Below are 16,614 nucleotides of genomic sequence, written 5' to 3' on the forward strand. Positions count from 1 at the left end.
ACTCTCTGGTAGCAGAACCCGAAGGTTCAACACCGCTAATACCAGAGCCCGCCACTGGACACGATCCTGAGCCAGATCCATCCACCTCCCATCCTTACAACCTGTTTCCCTAAGATCAATCTCACTAATTAACTAACTCTCTGGTAGCAGAACCCGGAGGTTCAACGCCGCTAACACCAAAGCCCGCCACTGGACACGATCCTGAGCCAGTTCCATCCACCTCCCATCCTCACAGCCTGTTTCCCTAAGATCCATCTTACTAATTAACTAACCCTCTGGTACCAGAACCCGAAGGTTCAACTCCGCCCATACCGAAGTCCATCGTAACCTCCATTTTACTTAATTCTGAAGAAGGCAGATACGCCGTAGCACAGCCCACCTACGAGTCAATGCTTCTACAGTCCGGTTCAATGAGCTTAATAGGATTCTGAATTTATTTCCGTACTTTCATTACATAATGAAATCATGAACCAATTCTTAACGACCGCCTCATGCGGTGAGGTGAACTTGCTGCATATTATTTCGTGAACTCTCGTTACAGGACTGGAGACTATTGGGGCAATTAAAACAATTGGAAAGCTCAGGGCAACCCCACGTCATAATGACAGAACTGCCATCTGTCGCAAGTAACAGCCCTTCACACGCTGAGCTCCGGGGTTTCACGTAATTACATCACATCTGTGACCGTCCCCACTGTGGCTGCGAGCATTATGGTGCTGTGTAGTCTCTGCCCTGAAGACGGTAGCAACAATTCCTCCGAAACGCTAGTAACGTTCTACCAGACTATACGACATCATAGCTCAGAGGCCAGTAACATAACACTGCAGTTCGAAATCTGTAGTCCGTAGCATAACCGAACGTAAAGTATACAGACAATTCCTGGACAGAGATGTATTGTAGCCAAACTTCAGCAATGGCATCTTAGTCTTGTTCTACTTGTATATGTTTGTGTCTCGGGGATACAATAGCAACGAACTGCCCAGGGTTGAGCTTAGACTGGGGCCACACGAGCGCACAAAATGCGTCCGTTGTAACGAACATACTTTATGACGGACGTTGCTGAGGACACCACACAGTTACAGAATGCGATGCGTAGTTTATTTTCTGCAATGGAGCCAGAAGAAAGCGTAGCATTTGCTTCTCGTGTTTATTTCTACATCGGACGTCACGACGTTCATTACAACGGACGCATTTTGTGCGCTCGTGTGGCCCCAGCCTTAGAGTGCAGGCACAACATCTGAACGCCTATCTTGTGCTGTACTCACGAGAACTGAACGATAGTTATGGTGCATGTGAAGTAGGTTTAGCGCTCAGATTTTGTGCCGGATCTAGCATCTTGTCTGCGTAATAATTATGTATTCTAGTCTTAAAATTTGGTATACAGTACGTCAGGAGATGTACTTTCTTTATGTTAGATATTGTCAGGTGATGGTCGGGCTTGGACTTTGTGATATAGCGCGTGCCTACACTTCGCACTTCGCTATTGCACACACTAGTGTCCATAGACACGTTAGGTGAGGTCCACGTTAGGTGGGTCCCTGTCACCACGGCATGGTGCGTCCTGAGGTTGCGGATGGAGGAAACGCCCTCCAGATTTGGAGGGAAGCTGTCAATATATTGAACAACTAGTCGCGGACAGCCGACAAGGGGTGGTCCTCCAGCTTGGGGGTTGGATGTGGGGCTAACAACTCCTCACCGTAAAAAATAATCATGTTACGAAAATGAGCACAAAGCCTCGGACCTCGGATCCTCTGGATAAACGACCTCAGCGGGATCAGTGGAGGGCTTTTGTGAACAGGTAATGAACTTTCGGGTTCCATAAAATGCTGAGAATTATTTGAGTAGCTGCAAAATTGGCGGCTCCTCCAGAAATGCTCAGCTCCATGAGTAAGTAAGTGTCCACAGTCACGTCCTCACTGCTGTTGCTTGGCGGCGGTTTCCAACGGCGAACGTTCCCCTTCCTCTGGATTCACGAACTGCACCTGTGACTCAGCTACCAGCTTCTCACAGCAACAGATCACAATGACTGAACCTCGACAGTCCTATATCTAACTGACTGCAACAGCTAACAGGCCCTGCTTATAAAATCTCAGTACGAACCACGTAGAAAACGTCTCTTCCATTATCGATGTATTCTCTTGTAGCCGCGGAAGGATGTTTGTTTGTGGAGCCGTTACTTAGTATCAGTTGCTGTATAGCTGCTTATTTCGCGGTCGTTGCCTAGCAACGGATCTACATGCCACAATATTTTGTGAGTGTGGGTAATGTTGGAGATCTGGAAGGTAGACAGTGCCGCGTAATGCTGCGCCTGCTAAGGAAAGTATTGTGGTTTGTCACAAGTTCAAATTATCCGTTGCCACATTCGCTTTTATCGTTCCTAATGTTACTGCGGTTCCTACGTCTAACGATCGTCGCATTTCAGAACTGGCGCTAGTGTAGCTTCAAACCCAGAAGTTTGTGCCGCGCCGTATTCCTGTTACAGACTAAAATCACAGGTATTTAATTATCTATGAAATTTGTTAAAACTTACAGTGAAAGTGTACTGGACATTGAAGACGCAGTTAATTATTTCCTATGTTTATTCCGAATATTTTCTCTCCGACGAAATATTTAGGGAGACAGTCGCAGAAGCGCATATAAATCTTAATGTAAAGATGTTAATACACGTAAAACAAAAAGGTAAAACTACCCCTGTAACAGACCGTGAGACGTCGAGGTTCCCACATCTTTTTGTCAATCGGCTCATAGATGACAGTGAAGTTGTAAACCTTAGGGCCCCCATACACACGCAGTTTGGCCTGCACAGTTGAAGACTGAAAGGGAAAACTGATGTGTGTGGTGCGGCCGGCCGGCCAATTGTTTGGACTGTTGGCCTGTGGGAAACCCATCAGTCCGTCAGTTCTGCCTGCAGGACCGCAGCACGTGACGTGTGTGACTCAACATTATAGGCTGGAAGACCGTGACTGTGGCATGTAGCCTGCCGCTTTATCTGCGCGTGTATGTGGAGGAAAGGGAGGGGGTAAACTGTTACAGTTTTGCCTGTAAGGTCGATCGGAAGGCCAAACTGTGTGTGTATGGGGGGCCTTACGCGCCTGCCGCCCTTTACCCCACCTCCCTCAGAAAGATTTCTGGTACTCATTCGATCCCAGGGACATAGTGAGCCTGGAAGTATTAGGTCAATTGAAAAAAAGTTCAATCACCTGATCTGCACTCGAACCAGCGACCTTCCGGCTTGTAGCATAGTGCCTTAACCAACTACACTACCGCGTGCTCCCGTTAAAAGACGCTCGGCCTAAATTTAAATTGAAAATGTTTCCGAAATTGTTTCGTAGAGCTACGTAATATCGAATGTTACTGTAAAGCTTTCCAGCGGCACTCGGGTTCTTCCAAGCGGAGGGACGGACCGACAGAGCGAACTTAACAGGCTCCGAGTCTACAAACTGAAGAATAGAGAGGAAACAAAAAAGGAGGAAGATAAACAGTGAGCCAGTCGGGTAGTCTAAGTGTGAGTCTTTTCATTCCGTAGAGTAAGAGAGTCTGACAAATCCAGATTCAAGTACAGCCGAACGCAGCGAGGGCACTGGTACCGAACCCCGCCTGACTCTGCCCTTCTCATTCCTTCATGCAGTTAAATGAACTTTACAAGTTCGTCAGCACCTGGCGCCCAACGGCAGGGTGCATCAAGAATGAACAGGAAACAAGAAATAGCGCGGTAATATCCCGGAATTTACTTGGACAGACTGAGCAAAACCACGAAGAACCTCAGGATAGTTTTCCCGACTGAGATTCGAACCAAAAACATCCGAATCTAGAGCGATACCGCTAAGCCAACCCGCTCGGTATAATTTCCCCATCCACCAAGCAAAGCAGCTGTGTTGGGACAGTCCTGATGTGGGCGGGGTTGACGGCGCCACGTGACCAAACCGGTCCTCTTTATCAGTTCCACGTACACACACATGAAGGATGAGGGGTGTGAGGGTAGTTAATAGCCCCCCTGGGGCCCTACGAGCCTCTAAAACTCCATAATATCTCAGTCCCCTAAACCAACACACAGTTGCCACAGGGATTATAATATAATTTTATGAATATGCATGTTCGTTCGGGTATCATTCGTGTAATAATTCATCACTGCTCGCTATTTCGGGCTGCAGAGAATCGTTCTGTGTAGGGCGTTTCGGCACAGAACGGGAACTACATTCCCGGTTATTGTTATGGAGCTCCAGACTCTGCTCCAGAAGAAGGGTTCAGAGGTGCCAACTTTCGCAACTTCTCCCCATAATAAAACCAGGGGCAATCACCACTCAGAACATTGTAATTAGTGAAGTCGTCATTTTAATTGGGATCACTTCATCTTTAATGTTACATCTACATGCGATGCTCGAGGCTTGAGAGAGAGAGAGTTACGAGAAACCAGTGAAATTCCCGTTGAAATTTCAACGATAATAATTTGACGACTTCAAAAATCTGGTTACGACTTCCACAGAAAAACCTTCCACTGATCCAATCTTAAACATAAAGGAAAGATGGGTCATTCTGAAGTGACCATTTCGCTGAATATGCAGGCTACGAACTTGTTAAAAGTTCCGGAAACTTAGCTTCATAAAAGAGGAAGTGCTCCCCTAAAGATAACTCGCATCGAGAAAGATCGAAAATACCACAGCTATCTTCCACGGTTGTGTATTGCAGTTGTCTTCTAATCCTGTTGTTACTATCAGTAACACAATGACGAACCCACAAACATTACGATAAGCATTGGCCTATTTAAATTGAATACGGTTATAGAGGCAGATTTTTCCTAGCAACAGACGTTCTATTGTGGCGCGGTAATGTGTTTACCGAGTCGCTGCCTAACAATGGATATACACGTCAAAATATGTACGTATGCAAAGATAGATAGATAGATTAGATTTTCCGCGCTGAAGAGTAAGGCAGAAGATTTCTATGAAACATTTTTAAGTTTCCACCACAGCACGCGGCTTCACATCCAGATAAAGATAATGTTCAAGAAATTCTTCATCTTTTCCGGACCCTGAAAGTTTATTACTGCGTTTACCTGTGAACTTCTTCAGAACGGTAGGATCGCTATTTCAGCTAGTGGCTGCAGTGTCTGTATGGACACGAACCTTGAACTTGCATCCTAGATTTAGAAACAGGATCCAGTTTCTCCCGCGCTCTCCTTCTGGCACTGACCAGCTTCCACTGTCACATGTTTCACGACTTACGGACCAACTGTTTCGGGGAATTCCCTGTGACCGTCAAGAGAGATGTCTGCAGTCTCTTGTTTTGGCTATTAGCAGAACCTCGTTGCCATGGCAACGTCATTCACCTGCTCACAGCTCGGTAACACACCAACTGCTGCATGAAGAGAAGACTGCATTTGCTTATTTAACCCTTATAAGCTGAGTGGTAACTACGTGAACCACCTACCACAAAAACAGAAAATCTCTGTGTTTCACCGACAGTGCATCCCTGTGTTTATGATAGCCCTAAGCAGCAATAAGCAATTCTTAGTAATGACGACGCAATGTGTTTCCTGTGAGGTAAAGTTAAGGTAAAGCTATCCCTGTAACAGGACGTCGAGGTTCCCACATTTTTCTTGACAATCGACTCACAGATGGCGGTGAAGTTGTCAGCCTTACGCGACAGCCGGCCGCCCTTTACCCCTCAGGAATATTCCTGGTACTCATTTCTGTTAGAGGCTGAGTCATCCCATCGCCATAGTGCGGCTGCAAGGATTAGGTCAGTTGAAAAATCAAATTACCTCATTGGGGGATCACACCCGCGACCGCGACTATAACACCATTATGTAGTCGGATGGTTTTATCGAAGAGTTTACGTACGCCGCTCCGGGTCAGTAGCAGATGACATGCACAAGGCTAGGCTAGAGCTCTTCTGCTGAGATAAGGACAGTGACTGTGTTCGAATTACTCATCGGCGTATGAATACAGTACGTTGGCTGGAAACAGGATCTAGCAACTTCTAATGACGTAACGACGAACGTCTCCAACTGACGATGACGCAACACTGTTCCCAAAGCAGTTGGAGTATAGTAACAGTTACGTGGTCGTGTACATGGGTCCATAATTCAGGTATCCTGATTTAAAACTTAAATCAGCCACGGTAACTTCTCAATGAAGTGTTCAAACTAAGATATTTTTAATTCAGAGTTAAAATTCGTGTTATTTTATGATTCAGTCGATATGTAGATTTTATAGCTTCAAATTGTGAGATGATTCATTGACACTGAATTGGATAGTAAACAACATGAAAAGACTGTTTCCTAATCGATATGCTCCCTGTATTTGCCTGGAGGGACTGAGAAAATCCTGTGGATAGTCGGTGTCCAGGTCGAGATTCGAACACGAGTCTAAAGCGATACCACTACGCCAAACCGGTCGGTAAATGCATCCCAAACTACGTACCATATGCTCACACTGACGTTGCAGCATTATGGTATTCTGCACCAATAAACAGTCGTACTTTACGAGACTGTATATGCAACATCCGCCCCTCAATAAGTTATTTTGCAGTTAGACGAAGTGTGCATTAAGATATTCTGCAGTAAGAAACAGATGTACTTTACAGAGATTGCATGTAGGTGGCACTCCATTTTATTGCCTCAATGCAATATCCTAAAGTAAAGTTACACGCGAACTCAAACATGGATAGCTCACACTGCATGAAGGTATTCTGCAGTCAGACGATCCTAATTAACCGCGAGACTGTGAAGCCAAGGTCTTCTAGCCGTTTAATTAATACGGCCCCTTAGAAACTCCTCAGATGAGGCTCTGATGTGAAGATTATTTCGGACAGCCAATGTCCTCAGCGGAGTCTTACCTCGCAATTAATTAGCAGTTTCAGCTACCTGCATAACGTCTGCTCAAGACTGACTGCAGATCCTTCAGGGTAATTCTACATAACTTCGTACAAGGCTGACATCCTCACCGCCTAGAAAATGTGGGAGCCTCGACGTCTCACAAACATATGGGACTCCACGGCCCTTTTACAGGATAGCTTTAGATAGACTTGAAAGGATTCTGACGATGGTGTATACTGCACTTCTTTTGGCTTATTTTGGACTTCATCCATCGTCTGGTATGTAAAAGACAAAAGACCACGACGTCTCGGAGACTGGATCTGTCTCCGTCTTCAGGTGGGTAGGGAAGGATAAACCTACTCAGTTGGGCCCGTTAGAAAGAGNAACAAAATGACACTTTATTTTTTCCATGATTTTTCATTTCATCTACTCTTCTACTATACTTTCTACCTCTTTCAGCTTTCTTATTATAAGTCGCTGTGATATGAACATGCAGTTTTATTGTACAAATTACTTAGATTATTATTATAATTATTTTATTGACTTTCAGCTTACCGCCTTGTAGTATTATATGAAACACAAGAAGTTCTGGGAAGAATTACTCGCCTATTTTCCTTTGACACAACACGGACCGCATTAGCAAAGGAAGACATTAGGGAAGAGACAGATAACAAGGTGAATTTATGTCTCCTAACAAAAATTTGGGAGGTAGGATATACAGACAGCAAGGTAATGTCATAAGCCTCTTTTTATTGTTTTTCAAAATGAGAAAAGTAGGCTAAAACAGAGACCGTCTGAACCTTGTACTGGGAACCATGCAAGAAACTCAGAATTCGATAAAATGGAGGACAATGAAATAACACTTTAAATATATGAAGAAAGAATTAGGTTGTCTTTTACAATGATTTCTCCAATTTTTGGCACAAATTTATAAATCTGGGTTATTGACAGGAAAACACAGATCGGTGCTAGAACGCCACATCCGTCGTAGGNCACCCGCGAATCGCTATTTCGCTCAATAATTTACATCATAAACTTGAAAAGTCTTGGAAAGATAACTAAAAAGGTTTAAGCAATTAATACTTGTCTAGAGGTATCTTTGGGAGTCTTACCGAATGTGTAGGATCTAGAAAAACCGAAGTGAACGGTGAAGTTCATGGAGGTAGGCCTAGGCCCACTGGGGCTGTAGTGCCAAGGGGGGGGGGGGAGGGGATATTTTTTATAGGCAGAGGTCGCCACTGAAATACCGACTGAACCACTGCCGTCTACTCACGTCACCTTCTGGTCCCATTGTACACGTAACTGAGATTGGTTTTGCGTTCGGATTGCATTCAGAGAAGAAAACAGACAAATATTACAACAGACACCGTCCTGCTTAGTTTTGCATTTCATTTCCATAGAAATGACGTCATGATGGACAAATATCGCAACGGACACTGGGCCTGATTGCACTGAACACAAATTATAGACTGCTCGGTTGCCTACCTAAGACACGAACCAAACAGTTAATTTTCAAAGGCTTGAGGGCTTTTCTACTTCACTGCAAGCATAGAAGCATGTCTCGGCTACCTACACATAATTCTCGTGTGGTAAGCTCTATAAATGAAGCTGAACACATTAATTATCCGTGTGTTGAATATCCCTTGGCCATATTACGTTTCCAACCCTCTTAAACATGTGGTCTGTAGAAAACGTTATATTAATCCCACGAAGACCGAAATTAAATTACATAATATTTATAACATTCCTTACATAAAACCAGGTGGAACTCAAATAAAATTGGACACATCAGCTGTTGGTAATTGCTGATGATGTGAATATTCTGGGTCATAATATACTCGTAGATATCATTAAGAAAAACTTACTTACTTACTTACTTACTTACTTACTAATGGAGCTGAGCCCTTCTGGAGGAGCCGCCAATTCTGCGGCTACTCAAGAACTTCCCAGGCGTTTATGGAACTCGAATGTTCCCTCCACTTCTCCCTATCATGAGCCAGATTTATCCAATCCATACCATTCCATCCTGTGTCTCTAAGGTCCATTTTACTATTGTCCACCCACCTACGTAGAATGTAGTTTTTTTATGTTAAAGCAAGTGGTATATATATATATATATATATGCCGGTCACGGTAGCCGAGCGGTCTAAGGCATGCACTGTCTTCGCTCGCTCGGAAGCCGGGATCGTGCGTTCGAATCCCACTCAGGGCATGGATGTTTGTGTGCGTTTTTCTGTGTTTGTCTATAGGTAGAGGCCTTGTGACGAGCTGATCACTCGCCCAAGGAGTCCTACCGTATGTGTAAGATCTAGTAAACCGAAGTGAAACGGAGAGTTTCATGGAGGTAGACCTAAGCCCAAATTGGGGCTGTAGCACCACAGGAAAAAAATATATATATATAGCGAATAGCATCGTTTAAAGGATTAAAAAAAATTCAATTTTGTTTCTGTGTGGGCAAATCATTTTCCACGAATAAAATATTCAGGAATTTTGGTGGCTAACTGAATTATAGGTTGATGAATGGATCCATTCACAATTCTCTGTCAGTTTCACAGGAAAGTGAGTAAATAGAGGCAACATGACCCCTTTCGTTAGAATATGAAATTAACTCATCATTATGAATCTTTCGCATATCTCAATCGACGTTGAATAAGCTTAGCAGTTGATACAAAGTCGTTACATAAGCGACAAATAAAGTACCGTATATATTGGAGTTGATTTGGTATGAAACGACAGGCTGGCCTTTACGTGTTGAGGTCAGCGTGGAATTATAACTGTCTTTACTTATGCATTTATTTCCATGGTAACGTATGGCCTTGTCTGTTGAAAGCCGCGAATACGCATGCGTGTCTACCAGTGCCCAGACATGTTACGAGCATTTATTTTCACGAACACTAAACACAAAATGGTGTTCGGAGAACACACAGTATCTCATTTACTACCTGGAAAGGGTTAATAAGAGGCAAATCTCTTGTAGGGATAAAGAAAAGAGCATTCCAATTAGCAGAGGGCAGTGACCCGTTGCAGTCCCTTTCATTTGCAACTACTCCTGAGTTCAACAAACATTACTCGTTCAAAGTGCTCCGAGAGGGGCTGGCGGGGAAGGGGGTAGCGTTCTATGGGAACAGAAGTGCATTGTGAGTTATCAGAATAATTCGGCGATGAATTCCTTGCATTTAGATTTGCTCCTAGCCTCTCAGGTTACACAACTTCGGCAGCTGGAGCAAAAGCCTTTCAGATAAAGATATTAGAAAATATTGTAGCGTGTAGACCTCTTGCTAAATATAGACAGCGAGACAAGAGCCGTTGCTATGCAGCAGATTCTTAACACGTAACACTTTACTACAACAGACGAACTGTTGGAGGCAATTCGGCCGAGCCATAGCTCAAGCGGTTACTCGCTGGCTTCCTACCGCGGCGGCCGGGGTTCGGGTCTGGTTAAGTGGGATTTGTGGTGGGCAAAGTGGCGCTGGGGCGGGTTTTCTCCGAGTACTTCGGTTTCTCTTACCAATCTTCATTCAACCAAATTTTCCATCATCATAATCACACGGGGCAGGCTACAATAGGTCAATCAGTGGCCGTCGTACCGAGTGGACACAGTTGGACTCCGCCACCACTAAGAGAATTAAAAATTAATTAACTGTTGAAGGCGGTGTCTTCTACGCGACCAGTGACAAGGGGTTACATAACGAGGACACCAGCCGAACAATTGAGTTCAGAGGCCGTTGTCACTTAAAAGTTAGTTACCAGATGAAAGTCTGTCTGTGAAGGGGAGACTGGGAAATGGCCACCGGCCTGAGAGTTAGTCAGAGAACTGCAGTTCAGTCCTTGTGATCCGTTGCTGTTAGAAGCTGGTAGCTGAGGCACGGGGACAGTTCGGGAGCCCAGAGTGACGGCAACGTCCGTCATTGGAAGCCGTTACCAGGCAAATGCTAGTGAAGACACAGCAAGCTGAAAATACTTTATGTGTGCTGTAGTGATCTGTCAAGTGTGGAAATCGGTGATGGCATTATAATTAAGTGTAGTCACGAGAATCGTGAATCACTCACAATCGTGACATGTCTACAAATGAAGCACTGCAGGGAAGACTCAGACAGACACAAGACCGTCATTTACAAGGCAAACAAATTTATTAAATACACAGTTTACGGCTGCTTAAAAAATGCATTTAATTCAGATGAAATTAACACTGCAAAGACAGGACTTACATACAACCTTCCGTCGAGCCACTATGTCACTTTTCAAGTCCGTTACTTGGCAACGGTGTCAGTATCGAGACTCTATAGCGTCGGATGGTACGATAAATGAATGTGGAGCAGTCGGTGGAATAAGAATTGGTAGGGGAAACCTAAGTACTGGAAGAGAAACTTCCCCATTACAATTGTGTCCACCGTAAATCCCTTGTTCTAACCTGAGATCGAACCAAAGTCGTCGTGGTAAGAAGCTGGCGAGTGACTGCCTGAACACCTATGCTACTTCCACTCCCCCAAAAATTTGTTGTCACTCGGTTCTTATTCAAATACTCCATCAGGAATGCGTCATATGGAATGCTGAAGGATTTGAAATGTTTCGGGAGACATTGAAACTTCAATTTTCAGGGTCAATATCTTTGAGAGTCATTGGTGAGTGTGAAGTGACGTCTTGATTGGCTGAACAGATGAGCGGGTTGCTCGGAAGAGATCTACATAACGGTTTTCGTTTTTAACCCTGAATACGGCATCGAAATGACTGCCGAAACCTTGGATAACGTTCAACATTCCCGACGGCATAAGTCACCTATGAAGGATGATTCAGCCAATGCATTAAACAGCGAACAAGGTGCATGCCACGTAGCTACCGGTCGGTCAGGAAGTTCCCTGTATTCCCAAGGGATGAACCCAAAGATGTCATGTTAAATCGCACCTGTCCATGTAACGCCAGGGTCGGGAATATCGATGGTGTGTGCCGGCGTGGAGTATCCAGCAAGTGCAGTGATTCTGCTGGTTAGGATACAGTTCATTAATATTTCAGGAAGCTCTCGCTGTCCTGGAACTGGTCAATTTGTGCGGCTGGCTTCGGCGAGAAGCCCCTCCTCATGGTGCGTCACTTCGTGACGTCAGCATCTACAGACTGGGCCGTTTGACATGGCGTTATATCCAGGAATATAGTACTCTTCATACCCACTGCTGTTAGAACCTCAAGTCCTACAGGACAATATGTAACTTAACGACTTTGAAAACGGACGACAATTTTATAGGTTTCTGGGCGTGACGCCATGCAGTTTGGTAGATAAATACCAATATTTCTAAGAAACGTGATTCCTCCATCTTCAGAGCACATGGTTTAAGACTGAAATCCCCTGGGATGTAAATGCATATGAACGTTTCGGAGGAACGTATTGCTTCCATCTTCAGAGTACATGACTCAATATTACGGTCATCTGGGACATGAAGCCATATAATTTGGTAGGAGGTATCAACTTTCCGGCCGAATGAACTGTCTCTATCTTCAGAGTAGATGATTCAAGATTATGCTCTTCTTGGATATGACGCCGTGTAGTCTGCCTCCATATTTGGGGTACACTGAAGAAGGAAGCAGCAGATTAGTCGGAAATGTATGTAACAATCTACGACGTACACAAAACCACGGCATGTACAGTCAACGCCGAAAGCACACTGCTATTACAGATAATTTTATTTGAAAAAACGGAATCTAATGCTTCAAAATCGTGTGAATTTACTGCATTTTTACTGTTTTCAAAACTTAGAATAGCCCCAGAGTCACAACTGTAATCATACAAAACAAACTCCGTGGCTTTAGTCCGCAAGCGAACTATACCGGCCGAGAGGCCGCCGCTTGTGGGTGAAGTTAGTGCCAGCTTTAGCGGATAGAGTGTGTCGCGTGGTCAGCGCAACGGATCCCCACGGCCGTTAATCTCGGTTTTCTATACCAGAGCCGCTATTTCCTTCAAACAGCCCCTCAATTATCCTCATGAGGTTGAGTGGATCCCGTTCCAGACCCACTACTTCTGAGAAAATCTGGCAGGGCCGGGAATCGAACCCGGCACCTCTGGATCTGTAGCCAGGAACTCTCACCACTAGACCACACAGGCGGTCACTGTAATCATGCACAGTTTTCAGTTTATGTCGCTACGAACGTGCTCGGAAAATGACTACTGTGCTGGGTTCTTATGGGAAATTGGACGAGATCTCGGCGGCAATACAGGGCAATATAATAAAAAAAATTGTATAAAACGAAGTCCACTACTGATGTTCTGGAATCTAAAAAAAATGTGAAAAATATAAAAAGAATAGTGTTATACTATTTTTTTTTCTTTTAGTGGGGGGTGGAGTCCAGCTGGGTCCACTGGGCACGGCGGCCATTGATTGGCCTATTGTACCTGCCCCAGTGATTATGATGAAAGAGAATTTGGTGGAATAAAGACTGGCAGGGGAAACCGAAGTACTCGGAGAAAACCTGCCCCGGCTCCACTTTGTCCACCACAAATCCCACTTGACCAGACCCGGGATCGAACCCGGGCAGCCGCGGTGGGAAGCCAGCGACTAACCGCTTGAGCTATGGCGCGGCCTATAGTGTTACACTATGTACACCGACATTTCGGAGGAACATCGGTAAAATGCTACCGGAATACACGGCGTCACATCCAGAACACGGTTTTCTTTGGATTTCGCTTTTAGCATGGACGAAGCTAAGAATGAAAGAAGGAAGTGACATGTTAGAAGCATAACAAATTATTCCGACTTAACGACCCTATTTTCCGAAACGTCGTGGGAACGCAATGAAACGTCTTATAAATATGCGACTAAATTACATGTTTTATACTTATATCGGATATTTTTTATTTTCCCGCTTTGGTTAAAGGAACAAAATAATTCGGAAGATGGATCTGCTGCCTTCATCAGGTTTAAGTATTAAACGTAGTCTGCTAGCTCTAAAAGGTGGGGATAAAGATGACTACATCTAACAGACCTACGTTGATCACAGCGCCCGCGCGGTCTAAGGCATGAACTGTCTTCGCCCGCTCGAACACTGTGATCGTGAGTTCGAATCCAACTCAAGACAAGGATGTTTTGTCTGCGTTTAATTTGTATTTGTGTTGTAGGTATCGACCTTGCGACGGGCTGATCCCCCGTCCAGGGAATCCTAACTTTTGTTTTATGATGAAGAAACTGAAATGAAAGCGTTTCACGGATGCCCTATGCTCCAAAGTGAGGGCAACAAGGAAGGAGTCCCACTACTTTCACCTGATGATACAATCAGAGCCACGGCGAGGCAAAATGTCCAAATGTCCCAGTGCAATAACACACTTCCGTCATACAAATCATTCACTTAGAACTGAATTCATTTCAGAACTGTCAACATGAATAACTAAGTGTGGTGAGAAGCCTGCACTGCCATCTCTCGTCATGTTCTAAAAGCACAGTTTCTAATTTATTTAACTTATGACTATGAACATACTTCGGCGGCTTATCTCCAGGCCCAAACTAATTAAAATTAAGCTAAGAATCCATCTAAATCTAACAAATTATTTCTACAAAATTCAAGGCTTCCTAAATCCTACATCACCGAGCAGAGACGAAGCAGAAAATGGGAACATTTCGTGAGAAAACAACAGTGAGTGAGCTGAAGAGAAGTGAAAGAGATAGATAAGGAACTTGTTCTGTTTTAGGGGCGTTTTATGGGGGTGGGCAGAAGGGAGTAAGAAAAGAGCCTTAACACTGTACTTCCAAGTTCGACGCTTTTTGTATAATGGAGAAACAAGAGACGCGAGATGTTCAGAGAGTATAAATTTTAATCCTAAATCTCAGCAATAGTTGGATCTTGCGCAATTTAGCAGGGATTTTCTCTCGGAGTCTTAATTAAGATGTCGGGGCAAGAGTTGACAATCCACGAGCTTCCGCGTCAAAAAGAGCACAGTGACATGTAAGAGTAGGAACAATTCAGCGAATTTAGAGTTACAAATTCTCTAATACACGTCTCTGTGTGGCTGAAGTAAGTTGCAATTTCCTCCACAATATTTCGTACAAGTTTTTCAGATAATTAAAACCTCATCCCAGATCCTGTCATCAAGAAACAATAACACTGATATTTTCTCTCCAGTTCTCTCCGAGACCGTCTCATATCTGAGGTGACTAGCCGCCGGCTTCTCACCGCGAAGACACGGCTTCAATCCCAGCATCGTCCATGCAGGATTTTAGATGGTAAAAGTGGCAGTGGGGAAATTTTTCTTACGTACTCTGGGTTTCCCCTGCAAGTTATCAACACGCCAATGCTGAATGCTCTTATCCATCTGGAGCTGATACAACGGACCCACTTGCGGCCTAAGCCCCTAGAAACTCAGTCTCATTTCCCAGAAGAACGATAAATTGTAATAATATGTCATTTAATCAATCGGACCGATGAGAATTGCCACGAAACGATTTGGAATGCTTACATGACAATCCTTTGTGAGGTACAAGTAGTTTATACATGTACCAAGAGATGGCACCGTCAATTGCATGTCTTTATGTAGAGGCATTTCTTTTAATGGTTATTTTTATGAAAGCGTGACAGCTACTGCTGTGTCACAAACAACGTCAGAACTGGTTACCCTAATTTGGCAACAAAGGCCCTATACATCTGAAAAGCGATCCTTCCAACGTTATAGCATTTGGAATTTATCCAGACAGAAAATGAGTTCAAATAAAGTAAATGATAATGACAATAACCCAGGCTATTAAACTTGAGGACAATTCTTTCCAATCATTCTTTAGATATCTAGGAAGAGAAAATTCAAATAACAGAATAGCATATATTAACATTTCAAAGCCCAATGGATACTATACATACCACCAGCCTGAACATATTTAACTCTGCATTCTGCCCACAGAGTGTATCTGTGTGTTCCGTATGGTCCTCACAATAAACAGCAACTGTTTTCCTAAACACCATTAACTGGTTGTTCCCTCTAACGTTGACGTAATATGTTTCCTGCGAGGTACGAACTGAGTTTTATATAAGAGGCTTCAACTTGGAGGTGGCCAAGCTTACGACTGTTCATGTGACTAAGCTGCCGTTGTAGCATAAGATACGTAAGATAGGCATTATCTGCTTTGCAAAGCCTGTACTGACAGAGACCTTGTGTGTTGCGCAAAAGGAAGCATTTACAATACCATGCAATATGTTCGATATGTACTCTTGACGAAATGCCAAGCATTTTCATAAGAGACAAACTGATCTTCTGGCCAGAGAGGATGTTACATACGGACTACTACCGCAAAAGGTTCTGTCGAAAAAAGGAAGCATCTGGTCTTGATCCTCAAAGGGCTTGACGCCAAGACGAACTGAGTGGCGGTAAACCGCCAAACGTAAAGTAACTTTGACTTTGACAGGCTTTAAAGAATTAAATACAATGCGGCACGGATACATGATTTCCCAAACTGTGGGTCAACACCTTGCAGAAGGTTTCTCGTTACCATGTATGGCCTGATACTGAAACTGTCGCCGCGAGGGGGGATTTCGGACCCTTATGCTCGACAGTTCCGGAAAATCGGCCATGCGATTCATTCGCTTTGGTGTCAGGCTGTACAAGATCGACTACAGTTCGATTTCAATTTAATATGTATCCTTATATTAATTTGAGTAATTTATAATTTGTCGTTAAGTCAGTTTTTAGCAGTGATTAGTACAACTACAGTACAATTCCTCTCACGAAAATTACATTAAGCTATGAAATGGGGACTACATGCTGTCCAATGGAATAGTGTTGTCACTGGGGAGGAAGGTGGGGGAAGGGGTGGGGGAAGGAGCAGGCGAGG

The 16,614-nt window shown here is 44.0% G+C and overlaps 1 protein-coding gene across 4 annotated transcripts in view; it reads right to left on the minus strand.

The window, feature by feature from the left end:
- LOC111863896 overlaps positions 1 to 16,614 on the minus strand; it is a 499,114-nt gene that overhangs the window by 117,522 nt on the left and 364,978 nt on the right. The gene's annotated exons all lie outside the window — the stretch shown is intronic.

Source organism: Cryptotermes secundus, unplaced genomic scaffold (genome assembly GCF_002891405.2).
Source record: "Cryptotermes secundus unplaced genomic scaffold, Csec_1.0 scaffold1705, whole genome shotgun sequence".
Classification (NCBI taxonomy): domain Eukaryota; kingdom Metazoa; phylum Arthropoda; class Insecta; order Blattodea; family Kalotermitidae; genus Cryptotermes; species Cryptotermes secundus.